Source organism: Ursus americanus, chromosome 10 (assembly GCF_024610735.1).
Source record: "Ursus americanus isolate L20-20 chromosome 10, mUrsAme1.1.p, whole genome shotgun sequence".
Lineage (NCBI taxonomy): Eukaryota > Metazoa > Chordata > Mammalia > Carnivora > Ursidae > Ursus > Ursus americanus.
The window spans coordinates 74,860,552-74,871,935 of NC_142136.1; the positions used below are offsets into that span (position 1 = coordinate 74,860,552).

Below are 11,384 nucleotides of genomic sequence, written 5' to 3' on the forward strand. Positions count from 1 at the left end.
CCATCTGTAGACTCATCTCATGCCATGTGGCTGATGTCTTCAACTCAGTATTTCAACCCTAGTGAGCTACTTAAAATTTCTTGAAGACATCTTTCTGTTTCAGAACATTGAAGTGTTTATTATGCTGTTGGACTACTATTTGCCTATAATTTACTTTTCCTCTTTGCCTACATTGAAAATATGTTAAAAATTCAGCTTAATTAAAATCACCTTTATAATACTGCTTTCCTTGGTATTTTTGTATCCATATTGGTAAGATTGTCTACACCTTGTGTGTGTGTGTCCTTCCATAACACCTGGACTATAATATGATCACAGCACCTGCAATTTCCTTTTTTTAAAAAAGATTTTATTTATTTATTTGAGAGAGAGTGAGAGCAAGAATGAGAGTGAGAGAGAGAGAGAGAGAGAGCACAGGGGGAGAAAGAGAAACAGACTCCCCTCTGAGCAAGGAGCCAGACCTGGGGCTCAATCCCAGGATCCCAAAATCATGACCTGAACTGAAAGTAGATGTTTAACCAGCTGAGTCACCCAAGCACCCCATCACCTGCAATTTTCTATTCTTATGTCCTTATTTGTCTAAGTATTTACTCATAGCTATTATTTTGTCCCAGGGTTACTCATTTATTTGTGTGATGAAATAAAAATTATTAATATGACATGGTTCTCAGACCTTTCTTTCTTCCCAGAATACAAAAGGGAATTTTGAATGTGCTATGCCAATTCTTCTGTTACCTCCTTGAAGATTCTTGCGATTGTAGAAGGAGGCAAGCTATGTAGGTTACATAAGATGCTGAGAGACATGAACATGTCCTGTATAGGTTACATAACCTGCTGAGAGACAGTGGAGGGGACAGGACAATGAAAGATGACCATTACCAAGCAGCAGGCTGGGGACGGGGCTAATAAATGCTCTGCTCTTTTATTTTTCTCTTGCTCTACAGACTGTTGTTGGTGTCTTCCATTAGCCAAAATCAACCTTAAAGAAGAAAGAGAGTCTACATAAGACCATTCACAGAAGAAAGATTTTCAAGGCAGAAGGCTGGGTGGTAATGCGGAAAACAGAACATCCAGCATGAGAGAGCATCTCTTATGATCACCTAGGAATAGCTTAGAGTAGCATTTCTCTGAGTCTTGTTGATCTCATCAGAATTATTTTTCTTTTCTAAATCAATCCTTATGACCAACTCCTGAGCTTTCTGTGGGATAAATTTCCCTACAAATGCATAAGCTATAATATAGAAAGTTTAATGCCTGAATAATAAATCAGAGTATTTTTTAGAAAGAAGATGGGAATGACTGCCAGGCAGTCATTTGCCCACCATTTCACTCAATACATGGAAGTAAATGATTTTAATGAATAGAAACATTGATTTTTTTAATAGTTTACAATTACTACAGTGTGATGCTGCATGCACAGCTATAGGATTTAAAAGCATGTTCATGAGATATGAAAAACAGAACTAATATTTAATCAATACCTCCAATGTATCTTTAGCATTATGTGCATTACATAATTTGATATTAACACAAGCCAGACAATTGGAATAATTTATAAATATGACTTAGCTGATAAGTGACAAATCTGGACTTCTATTTTATGGTTGTCTTTTTTTAAATGTAAAGTTCTCAGAACTTGCTTTTAATTTCTCCTACCTTCCAGCTGAGAAATTAAAATCTTTAGGAATTCCTTATTACATTAGTAGAAGCAAGCTAAAATTTATTGTACAAAATTTTAAAATATAAGTTCAGGGGCGCCTGGGTGGCACAGCGGTTAAGCGTCTGCCTTCGGCTCAGGGCGTGATCCCGGAGATCTGGGATCGAGCCCCACATCAGGCTCCTCCACTATGAGCCTGCTTCTTCCTCTCCCACTCCCCCTGCTTGTGTTCCCTCTCTCGCTGGCTGTCTCTATCTCTGTCAAATAAATAAATAAAATCTTTAAAAAAATATATAAGTTCATTGTGGTTACACAAATAGAGCTGATGTCTGCTTGTGCCTAGGTGTAGTCTTTATTCGTTATAAAAGTCCACTATTTCTGCAACTCCACTAAAATGTTTGTTGATGGCATTGGAGTGATAATTATTCCACCATACTCTTGTATATAGAGTAGCAATTCCCAACTGTGTTCTATGGGATCCTTGTTCTTTAACATGCTCAGAGCTGTGGTCATACAGGCTTGAGAAATTAGATTGAAAAGTTCTAGAAGTTCTCCTTGCTCCAGAATTTCTCAGAGTCCTTAAATAATAATGTTCATTGTGAATCTGCAGGAAGGAGGTGTGTTATGTAGGCATTTACAAACTTATTTGAGCACAGAGTCTTTTTTTTTTTAATAGAAAATCCACTCACATTCATCTGAAGTCTTGCACAGAACAGTTTATGAGACAGTAGTTTAACTGTAGTCGGAAAGAACTGTCTTCCCCCTTTTTGATTTAATCACCACCAGAATCAAATAAGGAAACAGAAGCTTCTATGTGTTAATAATATGCCCACAGTTTTTTTCCCAAAGTACAGCTTTCTAAAACATAAATATGCCACACAATTTAAAATCATACACATATAATTTAGGGCTATAGTGGAAGAGGGCCCTTTCATGGTTATGTCATGTCTTCTTTTATTTTAAATTAAACCATTTGCAATTCTGTCATATCAAAATCTGCCTATTCTTGTACTCTTTACAATTTTGCTTCCCCTACCAAAATCAAATACAGAAAAATTTTGAATTTTTAAAGGAATTTCTATAAGGAAAAATAACCAATAGATTTCTTGGATTATTTTCAGGGTCTGATCTAGAAGGGTTGTAATAAGGGGTATTTTCAAAGTATTTTTATTTCAAGTCATAATTTTCAATACTAGAGCTGGACTATTTTGTATATTTTCAGAGACGCCTTATATTCATCAGATAAGGCTGTGTTTTTCTTTTGGATATAACAGAATGTTATTTGGGCAATGCCTTCTGAATAAGCTTGATTAGCATACTCATAATAGCATTCTTGGCTAAACATAAAGTCTAATTATAAAGACACACTATTGTTTTGTTGGCCATTTCAGAAAATGGAATACAAAGTATGTATTGAACAATGGAATCATTGACTCAGGCATATTTCATCCCAGTGCGAACATTCACAGGATGAAGAAACTTTAATATTATGTACTAAAAATGTGGTGGTCTCCTAACTTTTTCTAAGCTTTGGTTATAAACATTGCAAATATTGTTAGTGTACAAATAAGGCCATATTCCTCTTAATGATCAAATTAATATGACTTTGAAATCTTGTGTTTAATATTGAAGGCATTTATATCATCCAAGTTTTCTTTCCACCAGTAAAAAAGATCAGCCTAGTTACTAAAATCAGGACAGTCTGTCCTCTGACTCATACAGGCTGGTTTCATGTGCTTACAGGGACATGCATCTCATTCCAGACGTTCCTGGACTTCAACCTTAGAACTTTCTGATCAGTTCATTTGGTGCTCAGAAGCAGGTCTCACCTAAGCATAGGCTCACAATCAGCATGGGGACCCGCTCATTTCTGTGGGACAAGATGGCATCCTGTGATTTCCCAAGAGTAGGTGGGTCCATGCCAAAGGAAATTAAAATAATCTCCCAAGAGATCAAGCCTACAGCATTCCCACATTTTGGTTTATGAACCCAACCAGAGATGGAGAAAGTTCTTTTTTATGGGAACCCAACCACACATACTTTATTCTAAAAACAACATCAGAATTATGAAAGAGCACATAATTATATCATCAAATTTGACTCATAGCAGATATTGTTTGTGTTTTGTGTCACTGAAGAGATATCCTCCAGCTGGTATATTCTGATATGTTGGTATAAAATCACAAGACATTAGAGCTAAAAGTGGCCTTAGATTTAATCTATTGAGTTTGCAGATGACAACAAGGAGAAGGATAAGCATAAATGCTTGTTCAATAAAGGAGGGGCACAATACTAAAATGGTATTCAAAGACAACATCAGCAATTCTCAAGATTCATAAATCAAATAAACCTATATTTTAATACTAACTAGACCTAAAAATCATTAGCACAGACAGTGCATGAGAATCAGGAAATAGATGGTATCAGAACTTAAGAGGTAAAACATAATTAACATTGAAAGAGACCAGTATCAATTTAAAGCAAAACTATTCTAAAACTTTGTTATCATGGTATCTAAAATACGCTTTTAAAATGTTTTCATATCTCATTTTTAGAAAAAAATTGAAATGCTTTTGGATATTTTTAATAGACAAAGAGCAAAAATAGAGCAAAAGAATTTTCCAAATTTAGTTTAAATTATGATTGTTATTATTTAACATCACCCTTAAAAGTAGGGATCAATAAAACTGGTGTATAAAAATATAAACGAAGAACCGTGGTGCTCTCTGGTGGTAATATTTTTGTTTCTTCCTGAAAAAATAAAATGAGATCAACTCAATTCTAGAAGGGAAATAAGCAGTAAGTAATGATTTTTAAAAACTTCTATTCAATAATGTTTTCATGTAATTAGGTTGTATTTTTTTTAGCTTAAGTTCATGGAGAGTCAAGCATACATGTTTAACCCAAGGATATATGGGAAATGCAATTCTGTTCAGTGCTAGAGTGAGAATTCTGTATGTGCTTCTGTGCCCTTTGATGTGTGTGGTGGGGGTAAGGGCATCTGTGGATAGAGGGAGAGAGATAAGTAAAACCATAAGAAACTGAAATAAGACAGTTGGGGCTATGGCCATTCCTGAGTTTGGGGAACCACTCAGAAGGTAAATGACATCTATGTGGTTGCTTGCTGGGGATACCTTTCTGAAGTGGGTCAGGAAATGAGTCCAGATGATTGCAAAGCACACGTGTCCCCACAAAGCCCCTGTCCAATCATGTAGATTCTAAGCTTATAAGAAAGTTTATTGTATTAAAAATAAATGACTGGGTGAATGCCCCGCATAAGAGGTAAGATACAAAAAATGAGAAGGCACAAGGAAATGTGGACTCATGTGATGAGGATAGATCTACGTTACCAAGGCAAGTTCACCAAAATATGCCACAGACTGTGACACAGGAAGCAGACAATGATCACAACAATAAAGGAAGATAAAAAGCTTCTGCACAGCAAAGGAAACAGTCAACAAAACAAAGAGGCAACCCACAGAATGGGAGAAGATATTTGCAAATGACTCTACAGATAAAGGGCTGGCATCCAAGATCTATAAAGAACTTCTCAAACTCAATACATGAGAAACAAATAATCAAATCAAAAAATGGGCAGAAAATATGAACAGACATTTTCCAATGAAGACATACGAATGGCTAACAGACACATGAAAAAATGTTCAACATCATTAGCCATCAGGGAAATTCAAATCAAAACCACATTGATAAGGGCACATATTGCATGGTGCACTGGGTGTTATACGCAACTAATAAATCATCGAACTTTACATCCAAAAAAAATTAAAAATTAAAAATTAAAAAAAACCCACATTGAGATACCACCTTACACCAGTTAGAACGGCAAAAATTGACAAGGCAAGAAACAATAAATGTTGGAGAGGATGTGGAAAAAGGGGAACCCTCTTACAGTGTTGGTGGGAATGCAAGTTGGTGGGAACAGCTACTTTGGAAAACAGTGTAGAGGTTCCTCAAAAAATTAAAAATAGAGCCATCCTACGACTCAACAATTGCACTACTATTTATCCCAAAGATACAGATGTAGTGAAAAGAAGGGCCATATATACCCCAATATTCATAGCAGCAATGTCCACAACAGCCAAACTGTGGAAGGAGCCGAGATGCCCTTCAACAGACGAATGGATAAAGATGTTCTCCACAATGGAATATTACTCAGCCATCAGAAAGGATGATTACCCAACATTTGCATCAACATGGATGGAACTGGAGGAGATTACTAAGTGAAATAAGTCAAGCAGAGAAAGGCAATTATCATATGGTTTCACTTATTTGTGGAACATAAGGAATAGCAGGGAGATCATTAGGAAAAGGAAGGGAAAAGTGAAGCGGGGGAAACAGAGCAGAAGAAGAACCATGAGAGACTATGGACTCTGGGAAACAAACTGAGAGTTTTAGAAGGGTTTAGAAGGGAGAGGGGTAGGGTGATAGGCTAGGCTGGTGATGGGTATTAAGGAGGGCCCATATTGCATGGTGTTATATGCAAACAATGAATCATGGAACACTACATCAAAAGATAATGACATACTGTATGGTGACTAACAATAAGTAAATAAATAAATAAATAAATAAATAAATAAATAAATAAAAGTAAAGGAATATGGATGATGTAATGTGGCTATTCCCATCAGATTCAAAGCCCGTCTCTCACAACAAAATAAAATTTCGAAACAACCTAGCTAATATTGTGTAATAAGTTAGCATTATTTGACAAGAGCCTATAACATAACTAATACACAAATACTTTGTAATAACTTCTATTATTTAAATGTAAATTGTAGATAACATAATCTACATACAGATATAACTTTAAAAATCAATGTAATTTCACAACTGCATTCTAGAGTAGAAATAAAGGAAAGTAACTTTTAAAAATGTATTGCATGGGGCGCCTGGGTGGCACAGCGGTTAAGCGTCTTCCTTCAGCTCAGGGCGTGATCCCGGTGATCTGGGATCGAGCCCCACATCAGGCTCCTCCGCTATGAGCCTGCTTCTTCCTCTCCCACTCCCCCTGCTTGTGTTCCCTCTCTTGCTGGCTGTCTCTATCTCTGTCGAATAAATAAATAAAATCTTTAAAAAATAAAATAAAAATGTATTGCAGTATAAGTTTTCAAGTAACATAATGAAGTAAATCTGTGAATGCCAAGCTAATGCAGCCTGATACTACCGCCTTATAATTACCTCAGTGTCTCAGATATGCTATTATGAACAAATCTTGCTAAAGACCTATTAAAAAATGTATATTCTTCCCTTAAAATTGCTTGGTTGCTACATTTTTGGAAAATTTAGTGTATCAATTGAAATCATGCAAAGATACTTTTTACTTACATATAAAATGGAGAAAATGTCTAAACTCAGATAAACATAAACAGATTTTCAGCTACAGAATGTCTCATAGACTTTTGAGTTTTGTCTGGGACTTAGGACAATTCTTCATCTGTAGTCCTGATCATTTATGGAAATAGTCTAGCCTCTCTGTTTTATGACTATTAAATGCCAGTAGCATGTCACATCATTGTGACAACGAGAAAGATCTTCCAAAAATGCCATCTGCAGACCCGTAAGCTCTGTGGGAGCCACTTGCAGGAACACGAGGGTCTGAGCTACTCAGCTGATTTGCTACCCTGACTCAATGTGTCGGTGTAATTTTATTCTCAAATTAATTGTAATTCTAATTTCTTTTGAAAGTGTACAGTGTTTAAGTTCCAGGAGATGCCTGGCTTGCACTCCTATAACATTGTTGCCTTTTTCATTTAAAGAAACAAAATTGCCCTTCTTAACTCACATGAGCAGACAGTTTGGTCTACTAAAGAATTTCCCTTGTACCTCTCACCAGCTGCCTTATCCTTATCAGTGGCATCACAGCTTACAGGAACACTTGGTTCGTGCCCGCAGAGAGGGACAGGGCGTGCAATCCAGGTCATGTTCTGCTCACCCAGCTGAATCCTGGTATGTAGTTTCATGCCATTTTCTGATGTATCTACCCAAAGAGAATAACTTTTCCTTAGGGAAGTGGTGTAGACCAGGGGCAGAAGACTGGGCTTGATCTGGGCCCACATGCGGCTGTGGAGGTCCTGGCTGTCTGTGTTCTCCAGTAGCTGCTCACTGTCCTTCCAAGCATGCACAACGCAGTGGAGACCAATGATTGGTGTCAGGCAGTGACATGCAGGGGCACTGCTGGAGTGGCTGGTCCCAAGCATGCACACAGTGGTGGGGCCAGCTTGGAGGGGAACATCTAGGCTGGTGCCTTGCACTCATGCTGTTGCTAAGGACTGAGCTGGCTGCTGGTGTGGTTTCTGGGATCTGGTGGGGTTCAGGAGGGACTCAAGTGGCTGGTGTCTGTGCTTGCACAGCTGTAGAGGTCTGAGCTGGCTGCCAGTGCAGTTCCTGGGCTCTGCCGGATGTGGAGAGAGACTCACACAACTGGCATCCACCAAGGCAAATATCTGTGAGAGTAAAGGCCAATGAAATATGCAGGGGATCTGTGGCAGCTGTGCCAGTCATTGGTTTCATCAATGGAAAAATCTAATGAATTTTCTGCAGAGCAGGTCTCTGTGAACCATGATTGCTTCTGCTGCATGGCTGCTATTGGTAACGCCTACTTTTCTTCCTTGTTCCAAGTCACCTATGTCTCAGCTTTGTTGGTTGGGTGAGTGAAACTGAAATGAATCTCTGTGTGGTGCCCCCCAAAGCTGGAGAAGCTGGTTGCTCACTCGACTGTGTTCTTCTCTTTCTAGCAACGGGATCTCTTTCTAGCTGGGAAATTCCCTTTTGAGACTGAACAATGGCAGCTTGGGGGATGGGATGATGCAGATGAAATGAAGTTTTCTTTCTTCTCTTGTGCAATTATTCTCAGGTGTTTTTCTGTTTTATTTTGTTTTGTTTTGTTTTTTCAAATGTTTCTAGAGTTTCTTAAGTGGATGTGAGAGTGCCCTCAGATCTGTTTTTATTAATGGATAGATGTCTAATTATTGAAGGATGAAGATGGGTTTCCTAAGTCATCATTTTGGTGACATCTGTGGGAGCAGTTCTATAGTTCTGCTAAAATTTGCCCATAAAGTGGGAATTTTAAAATAATTTTTGTTTTGTTTTGTTTTAGCTTGGAATATGTTCTTGAACCTGAGAGTTTATTTACATCATCTAGTCTGGGAAGTTTTTAGTTGACATTTCTGAAAATATTGCCTTATACTTATTTCTCAGTTCTTTCCTATTAGTGGCCTTATAAAATTTATGTTGAACACATCTTATGTTATACTTCATATGTCTTAACTCCTTTTCATATTTCCCATCTTTTTCTCTATGTCATGTGTTCTATTAATTTCTTTCTATTTGTCTTTCAGCTCATCATTCTTCTCTTCAACAGTATCTACTTAAAACATATGCTATTTATTGAGTTTTAATTTCAGTGATGATGTCTGTTAGAAGTTCTTTTTTGTTTCTTTATAAAATTTTACTGGTTAATATTTTAATAGTATCTTCTGCCTTCTCAGAATTTCAGTTCCAGGTTTAATTCTTTTAATCTTTAAAGATTTATCTCCCTGCAGTCCAAACATACTATAATGCCATGTATTTCCTGTGTGTTGAACTTCTCTCTGGCAACAATAACTGTGCATTGCTACTTAATTAACTTATGTCCAACAAAATATAAGCTATATTGTTAAGTTTAAAAAGAGTTCAAATGAAATTTAAAGGATATGTTAGTCTCAGAAATATTAACTCAAAGAAAAAAAAAAGAAATAGTAACTCAAAAAGGATAATAAAGGTAAGATTCTCCCTGGTTCTGCTTATTTATTCTTTCCACAAATATTTGTAGAATGGCTACTAGTGTTGCAGGCACTACCCTATATGGGAATGTGAGGTAAACAAATCACTAGTCCTTAAAGAGCTTGGAGTTACAAAGGTGAACTTATGAAATTGATGGAATGCATCAATAGGGTATGGATCTCTTTTTCTTATTAACTGACTAGCTAAGAGAGTCATCTCAAGGATATTTTCTTTGCCATATCTTTTATATAGAAATAAAGAGTTAAGTGAACAGAAACCTGCATATTCAAATTTGGTCAACGGTGGCAGCCATTAATGAAAGTGGCTCATATCATAGCCAATACGAAATGATTCTCAAGTTATAAGTTGAGCCTAACAAGTATATGGAGCAAGAACTCTATGGTTAAGTAGGAAGTTGTGTCTTAAATATTCTCTTGAACTGATTGTTGTAAGATATCCCTTCATTTCAAGTGCATAAAAGTTTTCAAAAAGGAAACATGTTGTACTTTGTTTCAATAGATATATTAAAAAGAATTTTTTAAAAATAGTACATGTTTAAGATAAAACTCAGCAAAGTGAAGCAGAATGGAATTTTCTTAATCTGTCAAATGCTAGCTATCAAAATCTGCAGATATTATACATAATGATAAAATAGCAAAAATAATCTCTTAATGTCAGGAACACTACAGAAAGCTCTCTGCTATCTATTCTATTCAACATCTGTACATCTATTCAACATCATGGTCGTGGATGAAGTACTAACCAGCTCAGTAAGGCAAAACACTAGCAACAACAAACCAGCAAGATCGTAAAATTTCAAAAGCCCTAACATCGAGTGAATAACCAAACTGCAAGAGAATATATTTAAAATGATCATGTATGTCTATGTGTATGTATGTGCATATCATTCAAATCACAAAATAATAGTTTATAGCTGTTATGAATATACATAGATGGATGGATGGATAGATTATAGATAGATGATAGATAGATAGATAGATAGATAGATGATAGATAGATGATAGATGGTAAATAGATGATAGATAGATAGATAGATAGATAGATAGATAGATAGATAGATAGATAGATGATAGATAGATAAGGAACAAAACTAAATACTTAGAAGTTTGCTATTCTATCTGAGAAGGGAAGAATAGGGGAAGGGAAGGGTTGACCTAGCTGCATTTATAAGGATTTCTTCTTTAATTAAGAGAGGGATCTGAAATAAATATAATAAAATATTGGGTGCATGAATACTTGTATTATTTTTGTACTTTTTAGTACATATGAAATCTTTCATAAGTTAAGTTTCGTAAGGTAAAAATGATGTAAAAAAATAAAATGAGTATCTATCTATTACCACATGATGGCACCATAAATCCATTAATATCTCTATCTTGCCTTAGCTGTTAGGAAAAAAAAAAAAGATATGCATTATAGTCTAATGATCTATGTAGAAGTCAGCAAAACGTCTACAGTTTCCTAAACATGGGCAATAACATATGTGCGCATGGGTGTGTGTATGAAAGAGATGAAACAGAGAGAGACAGAGTCAATCTTTTTCTTAGAATAGATGTGCCTGGCACTCAGAATTAAAAAGAAATCCAGCCTGCAGTAAGACAGAACTGGAGAAATAGTAAAGTAAAACCTTATTAATCTGGAATCTACTAAATTTGAATTCAGATTATTTGGAAAGGAAGTTGTTCTTTGCATTAATATAAATGGCTTGTTAAGATTTCTTTTCTGACCAGCAGAAATAGGATGATGTGGTTAACTTAAATATGGATGGTCCTAACTTCCACTTGCTAGCTTTAGGATATGACACTCGGCTCATTTATCTAGAAAATGGGTAAAACAACATAACCCAGAGAGTTATTTTGAGATACATATCTCATTACAGTCCCAGTGATAGAGGACTCTCAGTTAATATCCCTGGCACCTCTTC

At 36.1% G+C, this 11,384-nt stretch overlaps 1 pseudogene; it reads right to left on the reverse strand.

Annotated features, from left to right (window-relative positions):
* Positions 1 to 7,875, reverse strand: part of LOC123791745 (host cell factor 1-like) — a 195,276-nt pseudogene extending 187,401 nt beyond the window's left edge.
* Positions 7,876 to 11,384: the final 3,509 nt, after the last annotated feature.